The following is a 15,154-nucleotide window of genomic DNA, read 5'->3' on the forward strand; positions in this document are numbered from 1 at the left end:
GGAACCTGATTAAGACCCTGAAAAGGGCTATTTCCAACCCCAGAACCAGGAATAGACCCTGAAGTCTTGAAGCCCATCTCGGACTCCTACTGTCTAAATTCTGTTCTAGTTTGAATGTCTTTTTTAGAGCACTGGAGTGGGGGGTGTGATGACACTCACTGAGAAACTCTTGTGAGCCTAGCACTATGCTAGCCCTTTACAAACATGATCTCATATAATCTTCATAACAATCCTATAAGATTGGGATGATTTGTCCCTGTCTTATAAGTGAGGAAACAGAGGCTCTGAAAGGTTAACTCAGTTGTTTAAGTCTACAAAGCCATCAAGAGGCAGAACAGGAATCTTTGCTCATTTGTGTGAGCTTCAAATTATATGCTCCATCCAGGAAACAAGATTGCATAATTACCATCCCGCCATTCTAGAAACACATGCAGTACCTACCATTTTTTCCCTTTTAAAAAGGCATTTTATAATGGCTAGAGCACTGGCATCAAGAGACCTGGATTCTAATCATGGTTCTACCATTGCATACCTGAGTGATCCTAAGAAAGTTGTTTACCCTTTCTGAGGTTCAGTTTCTTTATCTGCAAGATGGAGTTAATACCCACTTCACAGTTATTAAATAGCATACTGAGAAGTATAGGCTTTATTTTGGAAATACAAGAGAGCCACTGAAGATTTTCGAGTAGCTAACTAATATCAGATCTGCATTTTAGAAAAAAAACAAAACAAAACTGTGGTGACAGTATACTGTGGCTTGGAAAGATAAGAGGTAAGGAAACCAAACAATGAACCGGGTAAAAGAAAATTTCATGATCTGGAATAGGGCACTGACTGGGGATGAAGAAAAAGGGTTGGCTCTGTGAACCATTGTTATGGTAGAGCTGACAAAAACAGATTTGGGTAGTGAGAGAAAAAGAAGAAGCAAAGATGATGCTGACATCTCTTGCTCAAGTGAAGGAAAGGATGGTCGTAGTGTTAGTGAGGATTGGGAATTAGGAGCCAAATCAGGTCTGAAGGTGCCTGTGGCTGTCTCTTCTCCTTCCAAACAATCCTGTCAATTACAACTTTAAAATACAGTTTTAATCATGACACTTCTCTGCTTTAAAAACTTTCAGTGATTCTCCATTTGACTGTTAAGTTTAAATTCCGCAACCAGGCATAAAAGGTCCTTTATGGTTTGGGACCAGCCTCATTTACTAAGAACCTTTATGTGCCAGGCTCTGTACTAAATACCAAGGACACAAAAAGACCTGGTACCTGTCTCTGAGGTACTCATATTCAACCTGTCTAGTTCCATTCTTTGACATTTTCTCCTTTCCCCTTTCTCCCATTCATGCCAGGCTCTAAATATACTGGATTATCCACCATTCCATGATGTATGGACACCTGCTGTTCTCTCATCCCTTACCACCCATTCTCCTCACTGTCTTCCAGTTGAGATTCTAATGCCTTTCCTGAAACTCCAGAGTGGGTTCAACAAAGCATATAGGAGGGTTAGTCTTGAACTGGGGAGATATGCCTCTTGCCTTTGTCATACCATTCAGTCATTCATTTTACAAATAGTTATTGAGCAACTACTGTGTGCCAGTCACCATGTCAAGCACTGGGAACATACAATTGTCCTTGTCCTCATGGAATTTACATTCTAGTGGAAAATATTAATAATTATAACTACCATTTGTTGAATTTGACTCCACTAGACTGGGTGAAGACATTTTGAGATTGAGGAAAAAGGAAGAGAAGGATGAGACAACATTGAGAGTGAGGTGATAGAAGTAGGGCTAGGGTCTTGAGATGAATGAAGTTTTCTCTACAAATTTCTAGATCAGACTTGGTTGACAAACATCATCAGTAGTAACAAATCATTAGAGAGCACCTAGTATGTGTAGACTCATTCAGTTTGGCTCATGCTCACAAGTAAGTGATGTGTGGCCCCTGTAAACTCTTTAAATTATTGTACTTGTCTGACTGTGGATCTTAGAAAACCCCAGTGAGGTCTCTGGTTTACACTGCAAGTGAAAGAATGTGCTTTATTTTTGTCCCAAACAGAATAAGCGCACAATGGAATCATTCTAATTGCTTATGTTCTTGATTAATCATACAAGTGGTGAAGCAGAGCAGTGGTTCCTTAACCTGGTTACACATTAGAATCACCTAGAGACTTTTGTACAAGTTCTGCCTCCTGGGTCCCACTCCACACTTGCTGAATCAAAATATCTGGGGGTGGGAGCCAGGAATACATAGTTTTAACAAGGCTCCCAGTAATATTGATGCACTGCCAGGTTCTGAAACCACTAGACCAAAATAATAATAACCAAAAATTTGGATCTCAAAGACTCGTACAATTTCTCTAAAATTTCTCCCCAAACTTTGGGAACCAACATAAGGATGTTAATTTTTAATGTTGCCATGTAAGGGCATGTATCATCACTATTATATCATTAATGAAATGATGTTTTAACACTGAAATATAGAAAATGTAGAAAGGACATAGTCTCTTACTGAGGAAAGTCTTTCTCAAGAAAGGTCAGTTGGCAACAATTTTTCTCAACATTTCTCTGATGAAAATGTCACAGACTGCCATGGGTCTGCAGGTTAGTGCTTGGGACTCACTGGTCCAGATGACCTCTGAAAGCCTTTTATCCCTGATGTTCTCTATTTAGGTCAAATGTACTTCCTTGCTTTGGGCCTCTCCTATTTTTCGATAGAAGTCTCAGGCTAGAGTGGAACTTAATAGGTCATTCTCATCATCCCCTGTCCTGCGCCTAAATCATCCTAACTACTTGAGAATGGATGACATATTGAGAACTTTCTCAAGAAGGTGGGTACATAATCTTTCCCTCATTTGCTCACTTTTCTTTATTAATGTCTATGAGGGTAACTAAGGAGTTCTGATGACACAGCAACACCTTAGATTGATTGTGAGAGCCAAGTGGGATTGATTGTGAAAAGGAGCCAGGATGCTTGTAGTGGCAAAAGAAATAGTGATGGCAAAAGAAGTCCAAAGGCAAAGAAGACTGAGGTTTTATTGTCCATAATCAGGAAAGAGTACTGATTTGGGGAAAGGAATTTGAATGTTGACACCTCCTGGTAGCCAAAGTGGAGGCATGGAAGGGAAAAGATATTGGATGTAGCCTGATTTCAATTTGAGCCAGGTGCATTAAAAACAAATCAATTGGCCATATGCATGGAGCCTGCTTCCTGAATGCCAAGGAAGCAATTCTGCTCAATCATTGGTCTATTATTAGAGCAGGCATAGAGGAGAAAAGATGACAGAAGCAACAGGAGCTTTATAGAAAAAAATGAGATAGGACTTGACCCTCTGAGGGCTAGTACAGAACAGCAAAGCTTGAAGTGAGAGAAAGGGTGAAATGGATTGGTTTCCTGATCATATCCAATGGAGAAATAGAATGGGTTTTTTAAAGCCTTTTATTAATTAATTAATTTTTTCATTTATTCAAGAGATATTTATTGAGAGCCTACCATGTGCTAAACATTGTGCTAAACCTTGGCTAAAAGTTTCCTATCCTGAGAAGTGACACCCTTGTAGGGCTGGAACAGAGGTGTCTCAGGTATATGTTACAATGCAGTGTAAGGATGAACTTTGCCCTTTATATCTTGGTTTCTTCTCCTACACTGTGACCTCCTTGAGCATAGGGTCAGCATTATTTATTTTTATATCATTAGCATTTAACACTGCCTGATACAAAGAAGGTACTATAAATAAATTTAACCACTTAGTGTAACAAAGCCCATAAACAATAGAGAAGAGGCTCATCTTTCAGATTTGTTGTGAGGATGGGAAATAAAATATGGAAAGCACCTGGCATAGCACCTGGCATGTAGTAGGTACTCAATAAATGTTAGCATGTAGTAAATGCTCAATAAATGTTAACGAGATGGTTTGCAGATTGCTTTCACTGGAAAAAGAAAACAACCTAGTATGTTCTTTGGCATTGGTTCAATTCCAAAATCTAGAGCACAGATGTCAGAGCTGGAAGGGACCTTCCACAAAATCCAATCTCATTACACAGATGGGAACACTGAAGCCTAAAGAGGGAATAGGACTTACTTAAGGTGATATATAAATTATCTAAGCTTTTCCTTCTAATTACCTCAAATACTTGTGAACAGCAATGTGACATACATACATATAAGATAGGGATATCATTTTACAATCAACACAGGGAAAGGTTAAATCATTTACTCAAGGACCTATGATTCACACTGTGGCAGTCTGGCTCCAGGGTCTGTGATTTTTAACCACTAACACTTCACTATCACAGCACTTAGGAAATTATATTAAAATTACCCATTTAACATGTCTCCTCACTAGAACCTAAGCTCCTTGGGGATAAGAACAGTGTCTGACTTCCACTGTGGATAGGTATTCATTCACAAATATTTATTGAGCAACTATTATACAATCAGGAATTGCTAGCCTTAAGAGCAGGCCATATCTTTGAAGCCAGATTATCTAGCTCTGTGGGGCTGCTGGTTTTTATTTCCTTCCCTTTTCTAGTGTCTTGTTGAACATTTCAGCTTAGTCTCATCTGTTCTGTGGGACATAAAGTTCTGGGCCAGGCTTGGGTCAGACTGTTAAAGGAGAATAATCAGAAACTTCAGGGGGAAAGTGAAGTGTCAGAGATATGATGAGATCTGGGAGTTCCTCTTCACATCAAGAGGCTTCTTCCATATGTTGATACATGCAGAAAGATAACTCCCCTAGCACCAGGTCAGTGGTAGAGACACTAACTGCTGAAGAGAGTATAGGTGAGCCAAGTGAGGGAGACCTGGGGGTGGGATGGGGTGGGGTTCAGGTTAGCAGTGGGAAGGCTGGGAGTAGACATAGTGTGTCTGCATCCTCAGACATTTCCTGGTCCACCTCTTTGGGGTGACTTCTCAGACTCCAAGATAGCCACAGACCTAAGGCCTTTAGGAACCCCAAGGCCCTTACACAGGAAATTTCTAGAGAGCAAGAGACAGAAGGATGAAACAGTGGTGAGTCTTAAGGCCAGAAGCAGGTATCAGCAGCTGAGTTAGAGGAGAGTGACCGGTATGCTCTGGTCCAGGGGCCAAGTTTCAAGTCTAACTTGCTGACCCTGCAGATAAAGAAAGCCAGTTAAAGAGGAGGGAAAAAATCATTCATGTGGAGCAAGGGCAAGAGTGCAAGGGGCCGGGGCAAGGGAGTTGGCTGGAAGGGAAGGACAAAGAAGAAGCAGTTTATTTTTCTCCTTCAGTACATATATACACAGTTTCTTCTGTGCCTGATTAAACTCAGTTTTCTGAGTGCCTCTTTTTGGGTGGAAGAGGGGTCAAAGCAGGAGGAGTATATTTTGTTGAAACTTTCTGAGACCTGGAGGTACTGATCCACTTGCCCAAGGTCATGCTGTAAGTGGGACCAGAACCCTTCTCTCTTAACTCCTAATCACAGAACATTTTTCCATGCCACACTACCTCTTATCATGTCATTCAACTCCTTAAAAATCTGAGATGATTCCTCACTGCCTAAAAGGTAAAGTCCAGACTCCTGAGCTGCCACATGAGGCCCCTTCTTATCTGGGCTCTCTTCAACTCTCTGATTGGTTCCTGGGCCACTTCCCACAATGACATTTAAGCCCAAGCAGCACAGAGCTCTTTCCTTTCCCCCAAATGCCCTAGTTTCCTTTTTCTCAACTCACCCCCACCAAATTGAAATAATTTTACCATGAACACCTGTATACTCACCACTGGATTCTACAATTAACAATTTACTATATTTGCTTTATCACATATGTGTCCATCTATTCAGCTCTGTTGATCTATCAATCCATGTTATTTTTAATGCATTTCAAAGTAAATTGAAGACATTAGTATGCATCTTTCCCTCAATATTTCTGCATGTATATTATTAATTAAAGTTCAATGTTCTTGCAGTTTTTTCCTTTTGAGGTAAAATTTACGTATAGTGAAATACATAAATTTTAAGGAAACATTTGCTGAGTTTTGACAAATGTTAACCCAAACCCCTATCAAAATATAAAACATTACCATCACCCCACAGATTTCCCTCATGCCCCTTCCCAGTCAGACCCACCCCTACCTCATGCTCGAGAGAACCACCATGGATTAGTTGTGTCTTTTCTAGAGATTCATATAAAAGGAATAATACAGTTTGTAGCCTTTTGAGCATGGCATCTTTCACAGCATAATGCTTTTGAGATTCAGCTGTGTTGTGCTGGGTAGTATTCCACGGTATTTGTATTGTATTTATATTGTATTCACCAGTTGATGGGCATCTGGGTTGTTTCTAGCTTGGGGCTGTTATGAATAAGGCTGCTATGAATATTTGTACACAAGTTTTTTCATGGACATATTTTAAGTTCTTTTGGGTACATACCTAGAAGTGGAAATGTCAGGTCATAGGGTAAGGTGTATATTCAACTATATAAGATACTGCCAGAACTGTGTCAGAATAAGTTGTTCCATTTTACACTGCTGCCAGCAGTATATAAGAGTTCCACATCCTCACCAATATTTGGTATTTTCATTAAAAATTTTTTACTTTAGTCATTCTAGTGGATGTGTAGTGGTTTTAACTTGCAGTTCCCCGATGACTAATGACATTGAGTATATATTTTTTCATGTTCTTATAGGCCTTATCTTCTTTTGTGAAGTGTCTTTCAAATATTTTGTGCATTTTTTAATGCCAAGTTTATTTATTTATTATCATTATTTTTTTTTTTATTTGCCGCACCACGTGGCTTGCAGAATCTTAGTTCCCCGACCAGAGATTGAACCTGGGCCACTGCAGTGAAAGCGCCAAGTCCTAACTCCTGGACTGCCAGGGAATTCCCTGTGCATTTTTAAATTAGGTTGTTCATTTTTTATTATTGAGTTGTAGGAGCTCTTTACATATCCTGAATACCAGTCCTTTGTCAGATATATGTTTTGCAAATTTTTAATTTGCAAAATTAATTAAAATTTTAATTTCAATAAAGTCTAATTTAGCCTCTTTTTTTCTTGTTTGGGTATTGCTTTCTGTGACTTAAATACGTGCCTACCTGCAAGTCATATTCTCCTATGTTTTCCTCTAAAAATTTTATGATTTCAGATATTACATTTAGACTTATAATCCATATCAAAGTAATTTTTGTGTGTGATGTAAAGTAAGAGTTGAGGTTTGTACTTTTCATATGGATATACTATTATTCTTATGCCATTTGAAAAGACTTCCATTTCCTCCATTGGATAGCTTTGGTTTCTTCTCTTTTTATTGTTAGCTCTTTTATCCAGAAAAATGAATGTGTGCATATCATTGGATTTTCACAAATGGGACACTCCCATTAAACCAGCCCCCATATCTCAGCAATCTTATCATTACCAGCATCCCAGATGCCCCCTTTGTGCCTACTTAGAGTTAAAACCTCTCCTTCTGCTGCGGTGGTAACCACTATCCTGATGTCTAATAGCATAGATTAATTTTGCCTATTTTTTATACTTTATATAAATGGAATTGTGTGCTCTTTTGTGTCTGGCTTCTTTCCCTTAATTTTATGCTTCTGAGAGTCATCCATTTTGTGTACAGCAATAGTTCATTCATTTTCATTGCTGCATATTATTTTATTGAATGAATACACTACATGGACATGGACATTTGGGTTGTTTCCAGTGTTTGACTATAATGAATGGTGTTGCACATATGTATGCAATTCCATTAGATGTATACTTAGGAAGTGGAACTACTAGCTCATAAGGCATGCATATCTTTACATTTTAGTAGATGCTGCCAAACAGTTTCTGAAGTGATTATTTCTATATATATTCTCACTAGTAGTTGCTCCAGATCCTTGACAACACTTGGTATTGTTAATCTTTGTCATTTTATTTATTCTGGTGTAAATGACATTGTGGTTTTTATTTTATTTCCCTGATTAAATGAGTACCTTTTAATACATGTATCAAACATTTATTTGTCCCCTTGGAATTGTCATCTTTTTACTTGTGACCATTCTGGTGGGTGATTTACTTCCCTTTATACTTACTAAGAATATATTCTACCTTTAAGATCCAGCTCAAATGTCACCTTTTTGATGAAGCTTTCTCCATATTATAGGCCTTATAAATGTTCCTCAGAATTCTCATAGCATTTTGCACTCAATTATAATATTTCACTTTTATTGGGTATCTATTTTCACCCTTTACTGGGTTAAACTGGGGCAACTCCAGATTTGCATCATGGGCCTATATTTTTGTAATTACCTCCATTACTAAGCTAGGAGCTCTTCAAGGACAGAAACTCCACCTTGTTTAATTCTGTACACCCTCTTTCATTCACTGTCCCCACACTTACAGAGTGACAAGCGCACAGTAGGTACTCAATAAACATTTGTTGAATTAAATGCATGTTATTGACACATTACTTTGGATCTACACATGGCCTCAACAAATGGCTGATATTGTTGATATTGTTGAGTTAATGCTAAAATAGACTTTATATGGAAAGCATTAAATCTAGTGATTGAAAGCTCTTCCATAGCCCTGAGGCTCAGAACTAAACCTTGGATTCAGTTTCCTAGGCCAGAGGGACAGGAGCTATTTTTCTTAGGTCCCTGCCATGCTCCTAGAATGTCAGTTCCTTGGGAGCAGCGACTTTTATCTCCAGTATCTAGAAGAATGCCTAGACATAGTAGATGTTTAATAATTGGTTGTCACGTGAATAATAAAGTCAACAAAGTGGCCTGAGCCTCCACCCTCTATCCCATCCTACCCTGATGTTTAAAATACTGTATTAGTGGCAGCTTCCTTCAAGTTATGCTCTTTCAAAGTACCAATCCCCAAAGAGCGATGACTCATTCAACCTTTCACTTGTACATTGTGATTGACTGTTCACAAAGCAACTTGATGTTCAGTATCCCTTTTGATCTGTACAGTAATTTTCTGAGAGGTAAGCGGGTCAGGGATTATCATGCCTGTTTTGCAAAGAGGAAACTGAGGTAAAACAGAGAGGTGAAATTATTTTGTTCCAAGTAACACAACTAGTAAGTGAAAAAGCCAAGACTTGAACCCATGTTTTCTTATCTCCATCCAGAAATTTTCCCACCACAAATGAATTTATTGGATTGGTGAAAACTGGGGTACTTGAGATCCCTGGGGATGTGAATGGAGTGAGAAGGAGCCAGGGAGAAAACTACAAACAGAGACAAGGATCCTGAAGGGAGAAGTGGGCAGAGACAGTTGAAGATGAGTCTGGTGCTATGGCTGGTCTGTCCTCTCCCTACGCATTGCCTCAGGAGCCCCAGTTTTAGCAGGGCGGCTAAGCCTGATACCTATATCAGTAGAGCTCCCTCAAGGTGAACACTTTCCTGGTTGTGAGGAATCCAATCCAGCGGGCAGTTATGAAAGAAACAGTATTTTGGGCCCTCTTCCTATTAGAAGATTTCATTTTAGGGGTTTGGAGCTTTTGGGGGTATTTGGGGGAGCAGAGATGATGGTAAAAGTGGCCTTCAAGGCCCTGCCAGCCAATCAGCAACAAAATCCCTATGTCCAGGTTTCTGGGGAAGCAGTGCATGTGTGAAGGGGGTGGGAGTGAGTCCCCAGCTTCTCATCCAACTACGGAAACCAAATAGAGGTACCAGAATCAGATATTACTAATCAGTTACAGACCTATTTCCAACACTTCCTTTTTGAAGTGCTCCATTAACAAGTCTGGGCAGGGGAGGAGATTGGGAGGAGCCACAGCCCAGCACTCAGTACTTTTGGAGTTGAGTTTTCTGGTCACATTCAATTTGTTCATTCCCGTTTGGAGGGTGGGTTCTGTGTTTGCAAAGGCTATGAAGGAGTAGGCAAAAGGAAGTGACACTGGTGACAAATGTCAGTGGTTAAAAAAAAAAACAAAAGACTGTATGGCCATGGCCTTGCAACTCCATACTTTGAAGGGTATTTAATACCTATCAGTCCCCATGGTTGAGAGAAGAGAAAATCGAACCTTTGGACTAGGGCTGCTGAACTTGGGTAGGCCAGGGCTTGTGCCCACTCTCCTCTCCCTCCTCACTTTCATCAAGCCTTTCTCTGTGCTCTTGCAGCACCCTGTGCTCCCTGACCCAGCAGTCTAATCAGCTGTTTACTGAGATGTTTCACCCACTGGAATATAAGCTTTTTGTATTCTCAGGCACATGATAGGTGCTCTATAATTTCATGTTGTGTGTATGAGCAAATGAGACCAGGCTTTGGAAGATGGGGCCTCACAGGCACTTGACCCAAAGAGACATGGGAAATCATTGTACCCCACACCTGCCTTGGCCCTCCTGAGTCATAGATTCTGTACCAGTCCCAATTCAGTATGCAAATAGTATTTCTTCTCCTTCTTTTCCATCCTTCTTCCCTTCCTTCCTATGGGAGAGTCTGGATAGTGGAAGGGCTTCCTAATACCCTTGGAATATGGTACAGTGAAAGGAGAAAAGGCCTGGAAGTCAGTAGACTTGGGTTTAAGTCCCAGCTCCGTCACTGTCACTGAGTGACCTTGGATAAGTCCCTTGCCCTTTCTGGGTCTTTTACTGTCTTTACCTTACAATAGAATGAACTAGGATAAGTACTTTCCCAGCTGTGCTCTTTGGTGCCATAAGGTCATTTCCTGAAGTGTAATACAAGGACATGAGACAATTTTAAGCACTACCAGAAGTAAATCTTAAATTTCAATAGTCATGGATGTATTTTAATATGAATTAGAAAAAAATATGCTTAGGACATTAAATTTATGATATTACATAAGATGAGGCTGAATTTATTTAAGAAAAAAGTGAGTCAATTTAAAGAAACATATTAAATAAATATTATCACACTGGCTGGTAGATAAGGTAAAATTATATAGGTGCTCTGAGTAGGATGGAAAGTTGGACCACACTGCCCTAGAATTCTGAGGTATCTCTTCAGGCCATGGTTGAGCCCAGGGCCTCCCACTGTCAACCATCACCACTACCTTTTAACCAAAAGAGTTGCATCTTTAAGTTGAAGAAAAAACAAAAACAAATCTCCAAACCCCCAAACCCTGGCCTAGGTAATCCCCAAGGGTCCCCCAGTGCTGACATTCTAACACTCTAAATCACAACAGCCACACTTGGACATTCTCCTGGCCCGAGGAGTAACTTGATGACTATGTCTGAATCACGTGATTTGAAAAGCTGCCTACTTTCCTGCAGTGCACTTCAGGCTCCAGGGCAAAGTTATGGGAAGAAAGTTGGAAGCTGCCATTCAAAATTAGCTTTGGGGGGTGGGGCATGGTGGTTGTGGTAATAGTCTCCAAAACCCAGCTGCCCCCTGGTGGTCATAGGATAAGCATCAATGTGTATGGATAAAGAGTTCCTTTTGGCCTGGATTGGCATCCATTCAGAGCAGATAGTTCCAGAGCACAGTGATTTTCAATAAGCCTCAGAGACTGTGGAGGATGGTAGAGTAGGGGTGGGAGTGGAGTAAGAATGAACCTGAGAAGTCTTTATAGCTCTGGCCATTACACCTGAGTTGGCTATATACCTTCTTCAGTCCAAGAGCAGAATGATAGGAAAAGGCTCACTAAACCCTGGACCTAACCCAACATTCAGACCAGTTTGCTTGACTCCCAAGTCCATCTCAAGAAGGGACTATTGGTGGTTGACCAGGCTCATCTTCCCATCCTGACATGTAATCTCAGAAGCAGCTTCCCTATCAAAGAACCGCTTGCTACTTCCACAGCGCCAAGAGAGGCCTGGGAAGGATTTAATACTTTGCCCCATAATTTCCATCAGTTCTCGTGTGTCCATGATATTAACAACTGGTGTTTTCGCAAATTTATGCAATGTGCTTTGCAAACACAGCCTAAGAAAAGTTCTCTATTTCTATAGTCTGCTTCTCTAACCAGTTCCCTCTGCCACCCTTAAAAACTGCCTGTTGGAAATTCTAGAGCCACTTCAGCCTTTGGACTGCATGTAGCACTCATGACTAGCAGAGCATAGTGTTTTAAGAATTAGGATAGATCAGTCAGTGAAAATTACAGAATAGGGAACTCCAGGTATACAACCCTCCTGAAAAGCAACTAATGAGCTAGAAAAACTGTCAGAATTAGCTATGGAAAAACTCTGGAATTTAGTCAAGAACTTACAACAAGGGTACTTATAACACCAAGATTCATTAAAGAAAGAAGATGTTGCTTTGTGGTAAGAGAGTGCTTTGGTGTTTTAAATCATTCACTTACCATCCCCCACACTCCAGATCAGCAGCAGCTGTGAGGACAGTAGCATGCACAACTGGTGCAAGTTGCCAGTGCCAAAAGGAGCAATATGGACCTTACCCTTAAAGAATTGTGTTATGGGTCTCAACCTGCCTGGAGCCTCCCTCGAGAACTGGTACAAAGTTTCTTTTTATTTTGCTTGACTCAAAGTGTCCACTGGAGTCAGGTGGCTTCCAGGGAAGCTATTGCCAAAAGCATTTAAATATATAGGTATTGGCCACAGCAGCCTGAGGCAAAGGACAGCACTTGAGACAAGCAATAGACACATCTAGAAGCCTGGGAAGGAAGAGAATGGGTAGGAGATATGTGAGAATAAGGACTATCAAAAGCTTTTATATATACTGGGGAATCAAAAACCCATATACATAACAAGGACAGGACACATGCTTGAAGAGACCTGAGAAGACCCTAAGTTTTCATCTCTGGCTGCTCTTCAGGATTGACACATGTAGGAAGTGGAAGCTAAGGCAGAGTTGTAAGTGACCCAGCTAAGCATTGAAGGAGTGCCCCAGCACTGAACCAATAGGCAGAGGTTGGGAGAGTATTTTTATCCTTCTTTTTTTTCTTCTATTTTGCATTTATTGGCTCCAGGCGTTTAGGCTAAGTCTGTCAAAACAACAGCTGACCATTAAGCTAACAGAACACAGACTTCAGTGGGCACACTAAACAAAGGATATAGACTTCATACAGATAGTTTAGAAAAGTCACAATACAACCAAACAACAACCCACTATAGTCAGCAGAAACAAACCCTGAAGAGGAGGCAGAATCTGGTTTCCACAGTTGTCACATTATAATATTCAAAATGTCCAATTTTCAATTAAAAAATAGAGACATGCAAAGAAACAGGAAAATATGGTCCATTCACAGGAAAAAAGAAATGAGTAGAAATTGTTCATAAAAAAGCTCAGAGATTCAACTTACTATACAAAGACTTTAAATGTATGGATATAATATGCTCAAAGAAATAAAGGAAACCATAAACAAAGAACTAAAGGAAACCAGGAGAGTGATATCAAACCAAATAAGGAATACCAATGAAGAGGGAGAAATTATAAAAAGGAACAAAATACAATTTCCAGAGCTGAGAAGTACAATCATTGAGAGGAGTTCAACAGCAGATTTAAGCAGTTAGAAGAAAGAATCAATGAGTGTGATTATAGTCAACTGAGATTATATAGTCTTGTGAGTAGAAAGAGAAAAGAATGAAGAAAAAAGAGTAGGGCCTAAGAGACCTATGGGATAACATCAAAAGTACTATGTGAATAATGGGATTCCCAGAAGGAGAGAACAGAGAGAAAGGACAGAAAGCACATTTGAAAACATAATGACCATGAACTTCCAAAATTTGAGAAAAGAAATGACTCTATACATCCAAGCTCACTCAACTCCAAGAAGTGTAAAATTAAAGAGATCCACGCTGAAACACATATTCAAAGTGATCAAAGGCAAAAAAAAAAGGCAGCAAGAGAGAAGTGACTGAACATGTCTAAGGGATCCCCAATAAGATTAACAGCTAAATTCTTTTTTTTACATCTTTATTGGAGTATAATTGTTTAAAATCGTGTACTAGTTTCTGCTTTATAAAAAAGTGAATCACTTATGCATATACATATGTTCCCATATCTCTTCCCTCTTGTGTCTCCCTCCCTCCCACCTTCCCTATCCCATCCCTCTAGGTGGTCACAAAGCACCAAGCTGATCTCCCTGTGCTATGTGGCTGCTTCCCACTAGCTATCTATTATGCGTTTGGTAGTGTATATATGTCCATGCCACTCTCTTGCTTTGTCACAGCTTACCCTTCCCCCTCCCCATTTCCTCAAGTCCATTGTCTAGTAGGTCTGTGTCTTTATTCCTGTCTTACCCCTAGATTCTTCATGACATTTTTTTTCTTAAATTTCATATATATGTGTTAGCATATGGTATTTGTTTTTCTCTTTCTCACTTACTTCACTCTGTATGACAGACGCTAGGTCCATTCACCTCATTACAAATAGCTCAATTTCATTTCTTTTTATGGCTGAGTAATATTCCATTGTATATATGTACCACATCTTTATCCATTCATCCCATGATGGACACTTACGTTGTTTCCATCTCCTGGCTATTGTAAATAGAGCTGCAATGAACATTTTGGTACATGACTCTTTTTGAATTATGGTTTTCTCAGGGTATATGCCCAGTAGTGGGATTGCTGGGCCATATGGTAGTTCTATTTGTAGTTTTTCGTTTTTTTGTTTTCTGGGGATTTTTTTTTGCAGTACATGGGCCTCTCACTGCTGTGGCCTCTCCTGTTGCTGAGCACAGGCTCGGGACGCGCATGCTCAGCAGTCATGGCTCACGGGCCCAGCCGCTCCGCGGAATGTTAATATGGTATATCACGTTGATTTATTTGCATATATTGAAGCCTTCTTGCAATCCTGGAATAAACCCCACTTTATCATGGTGTATGATCCTTTTAATATGCTGTTGGATTCTGTTTGCTAGTATTTTGTTGAGGAGTTTTGCATCTATGTTCATCAGTGATATTGGCCTGTAGTTTTGTTTCTTTGTGACATGCTTGTCTGGTTTTGGTATCAGGGTGATGGTGGCCTCGTAGAATGAGTTTGGGAGTGTTCCTCCCTCTGCTATATTTTGGAAGAGTTTGAGAAGGATAGGTGTTACCTCTTCTCTTAATGTTTGATAGAATTCACCTGTGAAGCCATCTAGTCTTGGGCTTTTGTCTGTTGGAATATTTTTAATCACAGTTTCAATTTCAGTGCTTGTGATTGGTCTGTTCATAATTTTCTATTTCTTCCTGATTCAGTCTTGGCACATTGTGCTTTTCTAAGAATTTGTCCATTTCTTCCAGGTTGTCCATTTTATTGGCATAGAGTTGCTTTTAGTAATCTCTCATGATCTTTTGTATTT

Source organism: Neophocaena asiaeorientalis, unplaced genomic scaffold, assembly GCF_003031525.2.
Source record: "Neophocaena asiaeorientalis asiaeorientalis breed wild unplaced genomic scaffold, Neophocaena_asiaeorientalis_V1.1 scaffold47, whole genome shotgun sequence".
Taxonomy (NCBI): Eukaryota; Metazoa; Chordata; class Mammalia; order Artiodactyla; family Phocoenidae; genus Neophocaena; species Neophocaena asiaeorientalis.